The 13,637-nt window shown below is 57.7% G+C and overlaps 1 protein-coding gene across 5 annotated transcripts in view; it reads right to left on the reverse strand.

Annotated features, from left to right (window-relative positions):
- KLHL29 (kelch like family member 29) overlaps nt 1–13,637 on the reverse strand; it is a 283,407-nt gene that overhangs the window by 124,163 nt on the left and 145,607 nt on the right. Inside the window, exon 1 of one of the 5 annotated variants that reach the window (XM_070069370.1) lies at nt 7,181–7,933. The exons of the other annotated variants lie outside the window; for them this stretch is intronic. The gene's annotated coding sequence lies outside the window, so the exon portion shown is untranslated. Of the gene's footprint in view, nt 1–7,180; nt 7,934–13,637 lie in introns of those variants that run through there. 5 annotated transcript variants of the gene reach the window in all.

Raw genomic sequence — 13,637 nt, forward strand, 5'->3', positions numbered from 1 at the left:
CCTTGGTTAGCAGAGGGTGTGGTCCTTTCCATTCTCCTGTCAGGGGGTCTTTCCACCTACCCATAGGGGCTGGGGTCTGGGATGGAAAGGATCCCCAGTGTTTATAAGCTGGGCTGATCCCTTGGGAATCAAAAGAAAATTGATAGTGAAAAGGACCTCAGTCAAAGCAAGCTGTGGGTCTGAGGGCATATGATTTTTTTTGTTTTTGTAAGAGATCTTTAATCTTCCTATGAGTTCTTTCAATGATTGCCTGTCCCTGTGGGTTGTATGGAATACCTGTGGCAGACTGTATGTTCCAAGATTTCAGGAAGGAATTAAATTCCTGTGATGTATACGCTGGCCCGTTATCAGTCTTTATGGTCCAGGGGACACCAAGGACCAGCATGGCTGATTTAACCGCCTTTATCACGTTACTAGCCTTTTCTCAGGATTGGGCTGTTGCAAATACAGCCTTTGAATAAGTATCTACCACCACATGGACAAACCTAAGTTTACCAAAGGAATTAATGTGGGTGACGTCCACTTGCCATAGTTTATTAGGAGCAAGGCCTCGTGGGTTCACTCCTGCTTGTTGCGGTGGGCCTAACGGGGCGAGGGGTGCACAATTCTTGCAAGAGTGCACTAGGTGTTTGCATTGGCTCATTGTTAGCTCTGGGAAAAGCATTTTTATGTTGCTTGCTGACATATGAAATTTTTGGTTTAAATACGGGCTTGTTCTAAGTGTCCAATGGAAGCCGTGTTGCAGGAGATAAGACGATCAACCTTTCTGTTGCCTTGGAAAATAAAGCCAGGTAACCCAGTATGTGATCTTACGTGTGAGATATACCATGGGTATTTTCTGTTCTCAATTAGCTCTTTAAGTGTTGTGAACATCTGGTCAATTGGCTTATTGGTCGGGTTAAAGACTGCAAAAGGGATCGCCTTTGTTACCTGTACTGAGTATTTGCTGTCCAAAAATATATTTACCGGTCCATCTTGGCTAAGGAGTAGAACCTTGACTATTGCTTTTATTTCTCCCAACTGTACTGATCCCCCATGGGGTTCTACATGGATCTTATCTTTTTCTGTTAAAGATTTGATCACTATTCCAAAGAGTGACTTGTTGGCATCCGTAAACGCACATGGTGCCATGGGTATAGGTTGATTAGCAGGGAAAGCATGTTTTGGATAGTCTATTTCTAAGGTTTGTAGTGTCTGGAGTAGCCTGTCTGCAACATTGTTGAGAAATCAACGGCAACACTGCCTCACCTGCCATGGCCACTTGGTGGCTACACTTCTCAGCCTGTGCTGTTCCCAGGGAAGAAGGCTGCCCACCGGGGGCCAGCCTGTGCGCCGATGGGGTCATAGATCTTTACTGTGTTAAGGCACGGGGATGATGGTCTCCTTGTCACTGAGCCCAGCCTGGCCCGGCCTGCCTGCTCCCTTCACTTGATCTCCACATTCCTGCCAAACACTGCAAACTCCCATTTTGCCAAAGAAACCATCTCCTCCCAGCTGGGGAGGATGGAGGTGAGGAGGGTGGGCATTCAAAGTGGTAGGCGCCCCCTCTGCCCCTGACACGTGCAGAGGGGCGGCAGCTGCTGGGTGGGTCGCACGGCGCCTCCACTTACCCGCAGTGCCAATGCTTGAGAGCAAAGCCTGGGCCTAGGAGCCTGCACCTCCCCACTCAGCACTCCAGGGAGGGCTGGGGACTGGGGGCAGCCAGAGGCCTTGCAGTCTGGTCGCAGCCTCATTAGCTGATTCAAAACAAAGGCCAGCTATGCGCGTGCCAACCTTTGGGTCAGACTTCATTCCTCAATGTAATTTCCCCTTTCACACGGAATGAAAGAAATGCATTGCATAGTTTACCCCGAGGGGACCGAGGGGACCGGCAGAGCACCGGCTCCAGGGGCAGCACCATAAAGACTTCCTGCTGGGCCCCGAGCCAGCATGTCACAGAGGTCCTGTGTGGTGCACATGTGCACCCCAGCGTGTTGGAGCAGCACCGGAAGTGTGGAAGGAGGCCCTGCACAGACCAGGTGCCTCTGACGAGGCTGGCCAAGCAATTACAGATAGAATATGCAGAACTGCTTCCTTGTCAAGGTAGGCACCCTTTCCTGGCGGAGCCTGGCACGGGGACCTCCCCACAGAGGAGGATGGGCAGCCTGGGCAGAGGTGGAGGAAGGGATAGGTGGAGGGGCCACCTACAGGGGACCCAGGCTCCCCCGGGGTGGGGGGTAGCTAGCCCTGGCATCTAGAAACTCGAGTTCATTGGGGGACCCAGGTCAGGCTGGGTGCAGGGAGAGGGTGGTGCCTGCAGGGCTTGGGTTAAAGTTGCAAGGCCTCTGGGAGATGGGTACTTTTCTGCAAAACTTGGCTCTGGCCTCAGATCTTGTGCACAACAAAGCTGTTCCCTCACCCCAAGCTCCGTCCTTGGCCTTGACTGGGGAAGCTGAGCCAGGAGAGAAGCAGGGAGAATCCTGCTCAGTGCTTGCCTCAAGTCTCGCCTTTGCACACAGAGCCAGCCAGGCAGCACTGGGTGCGCCCTCCGTGATGTCCCATCATGCTCATTCCGCACAGCCACCGGCGGGGCATCCAGGTTGCTACTTGGTGGCAACAGGCCTGGGTACAGTGAGGTTGAGGCCTCTGCCCTGCACACAGCTGGGGGGGCCGGCCCAGGCCTTCTGCTGCCCCACCTTCTTCTCTTCTCCTCTCCTTCAGGGAGTAGCAGCAGGGGAGGAACTCCTTATAGAACCAGAGCCAATACGTGTCCCCGGATATGCTTCTGATAGGTGCTTTGTTGTCAAGTTCCCCCAGTTCAGAGCCACACACAAGTGCCTCAGTGCCTGCAGGCACATCCCCCAACATAAGGGCAACGTTTCCCCATGTCCCCACAGGCAGCAGTGGGGACCCCGGGGGACTGCCGGGCTCTGGGGAAAACCGCAACTGTGAAGCCGACTCTTGCATGATACAGAGAATCCCTGGGAAGTGCCACCCAGGCCCGTGTGCTGTGCCCACCAGCATCCCGGTCTCTGTGGAACAGGCCTTCCCCTTCCATTGCTCAACTCTGGAAGAGGGCGGGGCCACTCCTCCTAAGGGATGGGGCACAGGCTCCCAGGGCAGCTCCCTGGTGGGAGGAGCCCTGAGCGGGGACTTCCCCAATCCCTTTTCTGGGGCTCCCCGTCCATTGGCAATGCATGCAAGTCAGTGTTCTCCCTTCTTGCTGGCAGATGGGGCATCCGGGCATGGGCCACAGCACCCAGGAGGTGCAGGGATGGGGGAGGCTCTCACTACGGAGGTGACGGCCAGGTGTCAAGGTAATCGGGTCAGAACCAAGATGACAAAGTGGCCTCAGCCCCGCAGTCCAGCTCCTTCCCAAGCCTTCACCTACTGCCCGTGCCTAGGACCCTCAGGTCCCCGACGCCCTCCTTCCTCTCTGTTCCTGGGGCCCAGTTGGAACACACGTCCTGGCTTCTCTGCTGCACCCTGAACTTCTCGGGGTTTGATGCAACCTTGGGGAGGGAGCAGCACACTGGAATGCTCTCTGAAGTTTTAGTGGTGTCAGTGTGCCTGCTTCTCCATTTTCAACAGAGTCGTTTGGCCACCTCTAGGCGATGGTCCCTCCTTTGGAGTCTGATAAGAAGTTACCTGGTACGCCTGAGCTACACTCTGTAGGCAAGACGGCCTCCACCCAGCAGGTGCGGGCCTAAGGCCATGTCAGGCTCTGGAACTACCCTCCCGCCTCTCCCCCAACCCAGAGCACAGTGCTCCAGGCAGAGCCCAGAGCCCGAACTGGGCATCTCTCTGGCCCTGGGGCTCCAGCTGGGCCTTGAGTTGCAGAGTTGCGGGGCCCCTGTGCTCAGGGTCTACTCTCCGCGCCCTGTGTGGTGACGCCATGCCCATCAGGCCTGTGGAATGAGTGCTGGGCCCATCCTCCCCTGTTCTTCAGGCTCAGGGCCCTAGAGCATCACTCTGGGACCTGAAACGTAAAGTCCTGAGCAGTGGAAAGAGAGCTGAGCAGGGGTCAATGAACCTGAGTTTGAACCCCAGTCTATGTGGCCTCAGGGATGCAGATTTAAACCTTCCTGAGCCTCAGCTTATTCATTTGGAAAATGGGAATGAAAAACCCTCCCTGTGCCAAGATGGCTGCGCGGATCAAGCAGCAGACACTGCAAGTCCTGTGTGGACTGGGCCATGACCCCAGCCCACAGCTGCAGGTGGAAAGCACAGGCCTACAGCCCCATGGCCCCCAGGGACTGGGTAGGTTCCCAGGATGAGGAGAGCAGCTACCAAGCTGTGTGGGTGCTCTGGGGTCTGTGAACACACACAGCTCATGGGTGGTCTCCCCTGGGCCACTGGGAGAGGACGGACTGGGAGTGAGAGGAAGATCACCATTGGCCAAACATCCACAACGTAGGGGATCCTGTAGCATGGGCCTGGGGGCCTGCGTGCACGGATGGGCTTCTCTCTGCAGCTCTGAAGGGCTCTTGTGGCCTAGGCGCAAGCTAACGGGGAGCTGGGCTGTGGGAGGGCCTGAGGACAGCCGCAGGAGGGGAGCCAGCCAACTCCCGGCTCGGCCTCAGTGCCCAGGCCATGTCTCCCAATATCTCACCAGCTGGTGTGGGGCTCGGTCTCGTGGACACTTGCTGGCTACCAGACCAGTAGCCTCACCACACAGATTTCCCCTAGAAAACCCTCAATATGCATAATTCATGAGTAAGTAATTAGGAGTTGCTGCGTGCCACCAAGTGTTTGTGTTGTCTGCGCGAGGCTGGAGCCGAGCGGGCAGTGTCTGGGTGCCCATGGCACTGGCCCCTGAGGGTCCCTGTTCATAGACAGACTGCCGTGCCCTGCCGTGCACGCGGGCAGGGTGGCGGCGGCCTGCATCTGGTGACACGCTGTGTGTTCTGGATGCTGGCAGTGGCACGCGCGTATTAACATGCACCGTGTGTGCACACTGCACACAGGCTCACAGGTGGCTAATGACCCTTTCCTCGTTGCTATCATTAAGACCCGCCGAAGGAGTGGGCGGCCGGCTGCGCGAGCCCCGAAGGCGTGATTAATCCGCGGGAAGGCAGGGGAGCCGCGCTGCCTCCAGTCAGGGAGCGAGGTGGCTGGCTGAGGAATGAGCTGCAGCCCGTCCGGCCCGATTGGAAAATGTGTGATGGCCTCATCTGGAGCAGACGCGTTGCCAGGCGGATTGGAACAGCCTGTGCCCGTCTTTATTATTGCACTTTCCCTCTCTGCATCTCTTAGCCTCTCTTCTGGAACAAAATACTCAGCAGCAGCCAGAACACCATCTTGGCAAATGCAACTCAAAGGAAACTCTCTGGGTGCTTCTGGAGAAGCTGCTTGGCCACGACTTGGCGTGGCTGCGAGCGGGAGCTGAGGAGGTGCCTGGGACAGGGGTGGGCTGCACTCCAGCCCCTCCTGCAGGGGGCCTGCCCTGTGCTGCCCTCTTTCTTAGAGCTCGCCAAAGGCAGACTGGTCAGGCCTCTGCCCCAGCGATAGATGGTGTGGTCCCCTCTCCACGTGAGTTCTTGTCTTGCACCTGGAGACAGGACCAGCTCTTTCCCTGGGCTCCCTCCACCTTAGGTGACAGCGCCCAGGAAACACTTGCCTCACCACAGCGACACAGCAGGGAGCACGTGGCGTGCTGGGCTGCGCTGGCCTTCGGCTGTGGGAGCGAGGGCCTGGGGCTGAGACTGGAGGAGGGGTCCACTCACACTTACACAGCCTGGGATGAGACGTCCCCTCCATTTCTGCCTCGCCAGCCTACTCCTGGTCCAGGCCCCACACCTGCTCTGATTCCTCGGGGATGGGGCAGTTTTCAGCACCACCACGTGGACCTGAAGCGTGTGGACGTGGGAGGCCACGTGTGGGGGTCGTCTGTGCCGGAACCCTTTGGGCCAGCAGCAGCCAAGGGAGCTCCTGTGCACCATGGGCCAAGGCCAACCCCTCCCACACCTTCTGTAGCTTGAGCAACCTGAGGGCGGTGATATTTTTAGTTCCTTTCCTTAAAATATCAGGGCCCCAGGTGAACTGAGCGCGGAGCTTGTCACATTTCACCTCTGCTCTGAAAGAACCTCACCTCGCCTCGCTCAGCCACCAGCATCGCCCTCCTGGGCGACATTCCCAGTCATCACTGGCCGTCCCGCCACTAGGCCCCACTCAGCAAGGTCTGGCACGGAGGCCCTGGGCCCAGGCACCAGGCTGGCACGGCTCAGCCCGGCTCTGCTGCTTAGCAGCCTGAAGGTTCCAGGGAGGCCTGCTGTAGACTCCAGGGCTGGACCCAGCTGAGTAGTCTCCATCAGGCCCTCCAGGTTGCAGGGAAGGGCGGGCAGGGATAGGGCAAATCCGATTAGAAGCCAGAGCTATGTCCTCTGACCCCTGTTTCCACTCTGGGCACCCCAGGTGGCGGCAGTGTCTGTAAGAGAGACCCTTAGGGTACTGGGCCTAAGGCAGCGGCTCTGCTTTCTCCAACAGCAGTCGAACCCGCACCAATTTCCCAGGCTCGGCCTGGACACAGCTTTGAGGGGAGGACGCAACCCAGCACCCTGGGTGCCACCTGCCTCTGGGGACTAGGAAAGGGGCATGATCCGAACAGGGTCATCCCAACCCCAGTACGGCCTTATAGGGCCTTATAGGGCCATGCTCTGACCCTTCACAAGGCCCTCATTTTTTTTTAATACTGCCTTATTGAGGCACAATGAACACACACAGAGCTGTCGATATTTAATGTTTACCAAGCAATGCATACGTGTAGGTAAGGATGCACCCCGAGCCATCATCATCCCCGTCTGCTCCTTTTCTCCTTTCGTAGGAAGAACACTTAAACGAGGAGGGGGCTGTCAGGCAAAAGGCATCTGGAGAGCTCCTGCACAGCCCAGGACACAAGGCAACGCTGTGTGTGCATGTGCGTGTGCGTGTGCGTGTGCGTGTGCGTGTGGGTATGCGGGGAGACACCCAGGAAAGGCTGTAGCCGCCCCAGGTCCTTGGAAAGCCAGCAGCGCAGGCATGGAAGCACAGACCTATTGCATATCATGCAGAAGGAAGAGAACCAAGCCAGGCACAGGTGACGACGACCCCAGTCCTCTCTCCCGAGTGTGGCGCATGGGCCAGCAGCACCGGCATCCCCAGGTGCTCGTTACCAATGCAGAGTCTCAGGCCTCGCCCAGCATCAACAAGTCAGCACGCGCACCTCGCACAGGTTACAGTCGGAGCCACACCAGCCTAAGATCCAGCCGGGATAGGGTCCAGCAGCCCTGGATCAGCCTTCCACCTCCCCGGATGGCCTTGGGGGCCAGACGTATTTTGGGGAAAAGCCATATTCCGTAATTACAGGGCTTAATGCATGACCTAAAAAGACAAATGTTGGAAATGCTTTTCTGATGATAGGTTTCAGGAAAAATGCCACCGATTCCTTTTCTGGCCCCAATTTCTTCTGCAAAAAGCAATCTCCCTGCCCGGGAAAGGCGGTATCCAGCGTCCGTTTCAGGTGAACAATATTAAAAGCCCAAGCGGCTCATCTCCCTCCCTCCCCGCGTGCACTTTTGCTTTGAGAAATCCTGGCTGGGGGTTTTGATGTGATTTTTTTTTTCCTTTCTCAAAAAAGCATACATGATCCAGAGACTTTTCTCCCGGGACTAATTGACGAGGCATTGTGCTCTTGCTCTTGGTGTAAATCATTATAATGGTGATAATGAAAAATAAAAAAGATATTGGAAATGACAGTTAGCAACATAATCTCAGCAGAAACTGAGCGAGAAAGGGAGGCGCGGATAAATGAGGAGCCTAGGAGCCTCAGGATGGATGTGGGGGCTGCGTGGGTGCGGGTGGCCCGGGAGTGGGGGGGGTGGAGGAATTAGCCACAGTCATCGGCAGCACCGGTCTCCTCCTTTGCCGCCCCTCCCTCCTTCCTTGTTCTTGTGGTCTCACGGACACAATGCAAGCAGGAGCCCTGCCCCCCCCCCCCCCCCCCCCGTCCTGTACACCCCCCAGTTCCCGCCCTTCTCCCACAGCGAGGCGGCTCAGGGCCGCCTCTCAGGCACGCCTCATTATTCCGCATCTTGCAGAATTGACTAATTCAACGCGCTCTCCCGTCACAGGAAATGGTGCTCCAGTGACCCGAGCTGATGAATGAATCCTAGTTGGTGCCTGGAGCCAGACCCAGCGGCAAGAGTTGCAAAGAAGAAAGACGGATGCACTCTCTCTATTTGGCTGCCAAAAATGCTCTTGCAATTTGCTTTCTTCCAGACAAGAGTCTATTCAAAAGTCTATTTGGAAACATTAGGGAACGGCCGTCACATGGCCGGCAGATCATGCTGCCTGGGACGGGATATTATCTTCCGTGGGAGAGACTCAACTGCTCTTTTATTTCACCAAATAACTAGTGTCTGGGCTGGTGGCTGCAGAATTGCTCCGAGGGCCAGGGACATTAAAATCCCTGTCCAGACTGAATGCGGAACGGCCACTTCAGCACGTAGGATTCGTGGCACCGTCACCGGCAGACGCCAAGTGCGAGTGTCTGGCCTTCTCAGCTCCATCCCTGGTAACCCCCCCACCCCGGAGGGGAGGGGCCTCCTGCTTGTCCAAAGTCCCCCCAAGGAGCCAGCTTCCTCTTCTGTGTCCCCTTTCCCTGCCAAGCAAACCCCACACCTGCCCCGGGGTTAACACATGCTCTGCCCTGTCCTCGACAAATCCCATCCAATCACCCACAGCCTCCTTCCCACTATGCCTGGCTCAGGGCAAGACACTGCGGGGCAGGCGAGACCCTGGGGGGCTCAGGTCTTGCCTCCACGGCAGGCAGAATCCAGGAAATGGCGCAGGGGGCATGGGCTGGGGCAGCCGGTGTGGGCTGGGGCAGGCAGGGCGGCCAGGGCTTCCCTGTTCACTCTGGAGAGGACCCGGTGCCTCCAGCAAAGGGGGAGACCCCCCTGCCACTCTGCCCCCTTGGCCTTCACCTTGGCTTGGGGAGCCCAAGGCCCACACCACTCTCTGGAGCCTCCTCTGAGTCAGCAGCCAGTCCCAGGGGAGGGGCAGTTTGGGTCACATGTGGGAGACTTTGTCCCCTGGTTCTGGCCACTTCCCCCCCTGTCCCCGTTCAGTGCTGGTGCCAGGCTGGTTTCAGACCACAGGGCCTTCTCTGTCTTGTGTTGGGGAGGCTGCCCCATCTTCACGTACTTGCTGCGATTTCCATTGTCTTCCTTCTAGGGCCGTGTTTTTAATTTAATTAAAAAACCCCAAAACCACTAGCCAGCCCGGACCAGAGTGCAGCCCGTTGCGAGGTTGTGTGTTTTGTCACCACCCAAGCATGCAAACGAGGCAGCCTCTGTTGACAGGTTCACATCTCCAGTGCGGAGCTGGCTGTTTGAACAGCTTGTGCGCAGTAATTGAAACATAGATTTTTGTTGCCTTTCTGTTTATTTTTAGATTAACCAAGCAGGGATGCTTGGCTTCCAGGCTGCCACCTCCACCCCTGGCCGGCAGCTGGTGGCAGCGATGAGGACCGTGTTTCCCCTGGGGTCTTCCCCTCCTGGTTTGTCCCGCACCTGACACCATGCAGGAGCGACCTTCGCCGTGACTCGCAGGCCCACGGTGGGGAAGCCGATGGATGCAGGAGGCCTGCGGGCCGTTCCCAGCTTCAGGTCTCGGGAGACCTCCCCACGCCCACCTAGCTGGACGCTCAGCTGTCCTCCTCCACAGTGGTGGTAACCAGGGCACGGAGCCCTAGGGCAGAAAGGAACATTCTAGTCTTCCACTTCCAGGGCAGAGTGCTCCAAAGGGAAAGCATGCCCAGGAAAACAGTCTATTGGGGCCAGTTTTCTATTCTGGCCACTTTTAAAAAATTCTGGTAGCATCCGCCTGCATAGGTGGGTTACACTGACCACCAGCAGCCCCAAATCTCAGAGGCCTGGGCACTGACGCTTCCTGTCCCGTCACTGCTGCCAGCACGGCCCTGGACGGGAGAAGGGGGTGTGTACAACCACACTCCTGGCGCCTGGGGTTTGCACGCACCACCCATCATCTCTGTCCTCCTGGCACTGATCAAAGCAAGCGAGCGGGGAAGTATAGCCCTAGCCTGCGCCTGGAAGGAGAAACAGTTGTGAGGGGAGAGACAGGGAGCAGAGGAAGGGGTGTGCAAGCGTGTGCGTGCACACGTGTGTGGACAGCATGTGCATGTGTGTTCAGAGGACCCCCACGCTGGGCTGAACTCTCCTCCTCTACAGTGTCTCAGAATCCGGCCGTCTCAGCCTCAGACACATCCTCCTGAGGGTCTGTGATTGGCGTCCTTAACCCCGGGGCCTGGCAGCTCCCAGAGGGCTGGACCCTGCCCCTGGCCTGGAATACCCTGCTCTGTGTTGCCTCTTCCTGGAAGCCCTCCTGGACCACCCAGACTGCAGGGACAGCCACACCCAGCCACTGCTCTCTTTTCCTTATGGATCCTCTGTAAGGATGGTTGTACCTGGTCTGTTAGGCAGGCTGACCTCAGTGGGGTGTTAGCAGGCTCGCCGTGTCGACCCAGACAGCCTCTTTGGGGTCCCCTTTGGGTCCCACATCTGTCATGATTGCTACAGCTGTCTCCAGGACAACATTGCCACCGTGCCTCCTTCCGTGTTGGATGGGGAGCTGCCACGGCTGAGCTCACGCTGCACGCCCACACGCACGTGCCCCGCGCAGCAGGGCTGTGCACGCCTCAGCTCTTCCCGCCCTCAGAACAAGCCTATGTGGACTGTGCTTTTCCTGGGCCAGGGCATGGGCAGGTCCCAGTGACCTGAAGGCAGTCACGCGGCCAGGTCCTGCATGGGGGGAGGGGGTCCTGCATGGAGGGGAGGGGTCCTGCATGGAGGGGAGGGGTCCTGCACGGGGGGAGGGGTCCTGCACGGGGGGAAGGGGGTCCTGCACGGAGGGGAGGGGGTCCTGCATGGGGGGAGGGGTCCTGCACGGAGGGGAGGGGTCCTGCATGGGGGGAGGGGTCCTGCACGGGGGGGAGGGGTTCTGCACGGAGGGGAGGGGTTCTGCACGGAGGGGAGGGGTCCTGCACGGAGGGGAGGGGTCCTGCATGCAGGGGATGGGGTCCTGCATGGGGGGAGGGGTCCTGCACGGAGGGGAGGGGTTCTGCACGGAGGGGAGGGGCTCCTGGCTTCTCCAGCTCTGTTTCCCCTTTTCTTTTCTTTTACTTCCTTCCTTTCTAAGATTTATTTATTTATTTGTTTGAAAGGCAAAAATACAGAGAGAAGAGAGAGAGAGAAGGGGGGGCTTTCATTCATTAGTTCATTCCCCAAATGGCTGCAAAGGCCAGGGCTGGGCCGGGCTGAAGCCAGGAGCTTGCTCTGGGTCTCGCATGTGGATGCAGGCACCTAAGCACCTGGGCCACCTTCCACTGCTTTTCCAGGCGCATTGGTAGGGAGTTGGATCGGAAGTGGAGCAGCTGAGACTTGGACCAGTGTCTGCATGGGATGCCAGCACTGCAGGTGGCCCCTCAGCTCCACTTCCTCATGTAGGGGTACTGGGTACCTTTCACGCTCAGCCTTGGGCCCTACCTGAGACCACAAGACAATGGCAACAGTCTGTCAGTCCTTCTCCAGCTCATGCTCACTTCTTCCAGGAAGCCTTCCTGGCTTCTCCAGGTTATTCCTGTGGCCCCAGTGCCTTCTAGCCTTGCTTCTACAAGGTCCTCTGTACTGATCCCCCACTAAGTCCTGAGAACACACATCCTTGGTCACCCCCGGCCAGCATCTGCATCAGTCACATCCCCAGCCTGCAGCCACATCCCGGCTGCGTGGAGCTCAGCCCCAGGCCCACCCAAGTGCAGGGGAGAGGCAAGGGAGAGGGCAGTTGGGAATGACAGGGTCAGGGCCCCTGCATGTGGGCTTGAGAGACGCCTGCAGCCCAGTCTAGGAGGTAGGAGCCCTGGGAGAAATCTGACCATCTGCTCCGGGCTCGGCCGTGCCCAGCGTGCAGGCACAAGTAGCCCATTTACAGAGGGTGGGCCGTGCAGCAGGTGGACAGAGCAGGGCTGACACCCCACTGTCTGGGGTTCAACAAAGGACGCTGAGACATCTGGCCGTGGATGGGGAAGGAGGGAGTCTAGATAGAGCCACGGTCCCCGCCTGAGGCAGGGGGGACTCCGGTGTCAGATGCCAGCCTGGCACCAAGGGGATGGACTCCTGGGGTTAGGATACAAGGAGCCCAGTATTCCTCGTGCAAAGAAAGAGGATCAGCCTGGCGCCAGCCCCCTGGGGGAGCAGTGCTGGCGTCCACTCTCCCTGCCGCCTCAGGGGCTCCCCCGCAGGAATGCCTGGTGAATTTCAGGGTGATGTCAGAGACCCAGACGCCAACACCCCCTTTCTGTTTGCCTTGGGCACGAGATGGTGCCTGCGGCGTTCTCATACCCTGAGCCTTTGCTGACCCGGGGACTGTTCTCTGCCTTCACCCAGTTACAAGGAGGCAGCAGGGGGACCGGCCAGGAGCAGCTACTGAGCACCTATGGTATACCTGTGGGCTGAAAGCCCACATCTGTGTGAGTCACAGCACTGCCTCCTGTTTACAGTGGGGGAGACTGAGGCTCAGCTGGGGGCCTTGCTCAAGGCCGCACAGGGGGAAGGACTCTCTGCTCGGCTTGGAAGCCACTGCTCTTCTCACGCCCTGCAGGGCCCTACCAGCCCTGCCCTCGGACCCTTCCCTCCACCTCGCAGCCTCCTGCAGCCCCGGCTCCCTGGCAGACTGCAGCCCCTTCTCGCATCTTCACCCTGGCCTCTCTCACCTGGACTTTGGTGGAGCCTCCTGCCTCATCCCCTCCCTTCCTTCCTTTCCCTCATTCAGAGTCTCTCCACCCAGCAGCCAGAGTGATTCTGTTAAAACACAAGCCAGATCACCTCTCTTCTCAAGTCCCTGCCATGGCTCCTTCTCACCCTGGGAAAAAGCCAACATCCCCATCAGATCCAGGAGGCCCTGCATCCACCCCTACCCCCCTCACCAACTCCGCCCCAGGACAATGGGACGACTCTTCCAGCTTCTACCTCACGGCCTTTGCACATGCTAGTTCCTCTATTAGTTATCCACATGGCCGGCCTTCTCCATTCCTTCAGTTCTCTTAAATATAACTCTCTGCTGGAGTCTTCCCTGACCATCCTATTCTCCTGTCTCATTTCTGGATGCTCTCATTGCCTTCTACTGCACTATCTTATTTATTCACATTGGTTTGCTCTGGAATCAAAGTTCCACCAGGCAGTGTTTCGTAAACATTAACTTGTGGAATCCACATAACAACTCTGAGGCAGCCATCACGACGGCTGTCTCAGAAACTGAGGCACAGAAAAGTGAAGCAGCTTGCCTGGGCATCCAGCTAGAAGTTGGCAAAGGCACCGGCACAGTGGGTAAAGTTGCCGCCTGAAGTGCCGGCATCCCATATGGGCGCTGGTTCTAGTCCCGGCTGCTCCACTTCCCATCCAGCTCTCTGCTATGGCCTGGGAAAGCAGTGGAGGATGGCCCAAGCCCTTAGCCCCTGCACCCGTGTGGGAGACCTGGAAAAAGCTCCTGGCTCCTGGCTTCAGATCAGCGTAGTTCTGGCCACTGCGGTCATCTGGGAAGTGATGGAAGACCTCTCTCTCTCTCTCTCTCTGCCTCTCTGTAACTCTGCCTTTCAAATGAATAAA

This window comes from Oryctolagus cuniculus, chromosome 2 (assembly GCF_964237555.1).
Source record: "Oryctolagus cuniculus chromosome 2, mOryCun1.1, whole genome shotgun sequence".
Taxonomy (NCBI): domain Eukaryota; kingdom Metazoa; phylum Chordata; class Mammalia; order Lagomorpha; family Leporidae; genus Oryctolagus; species Oryctolagus cuniculus.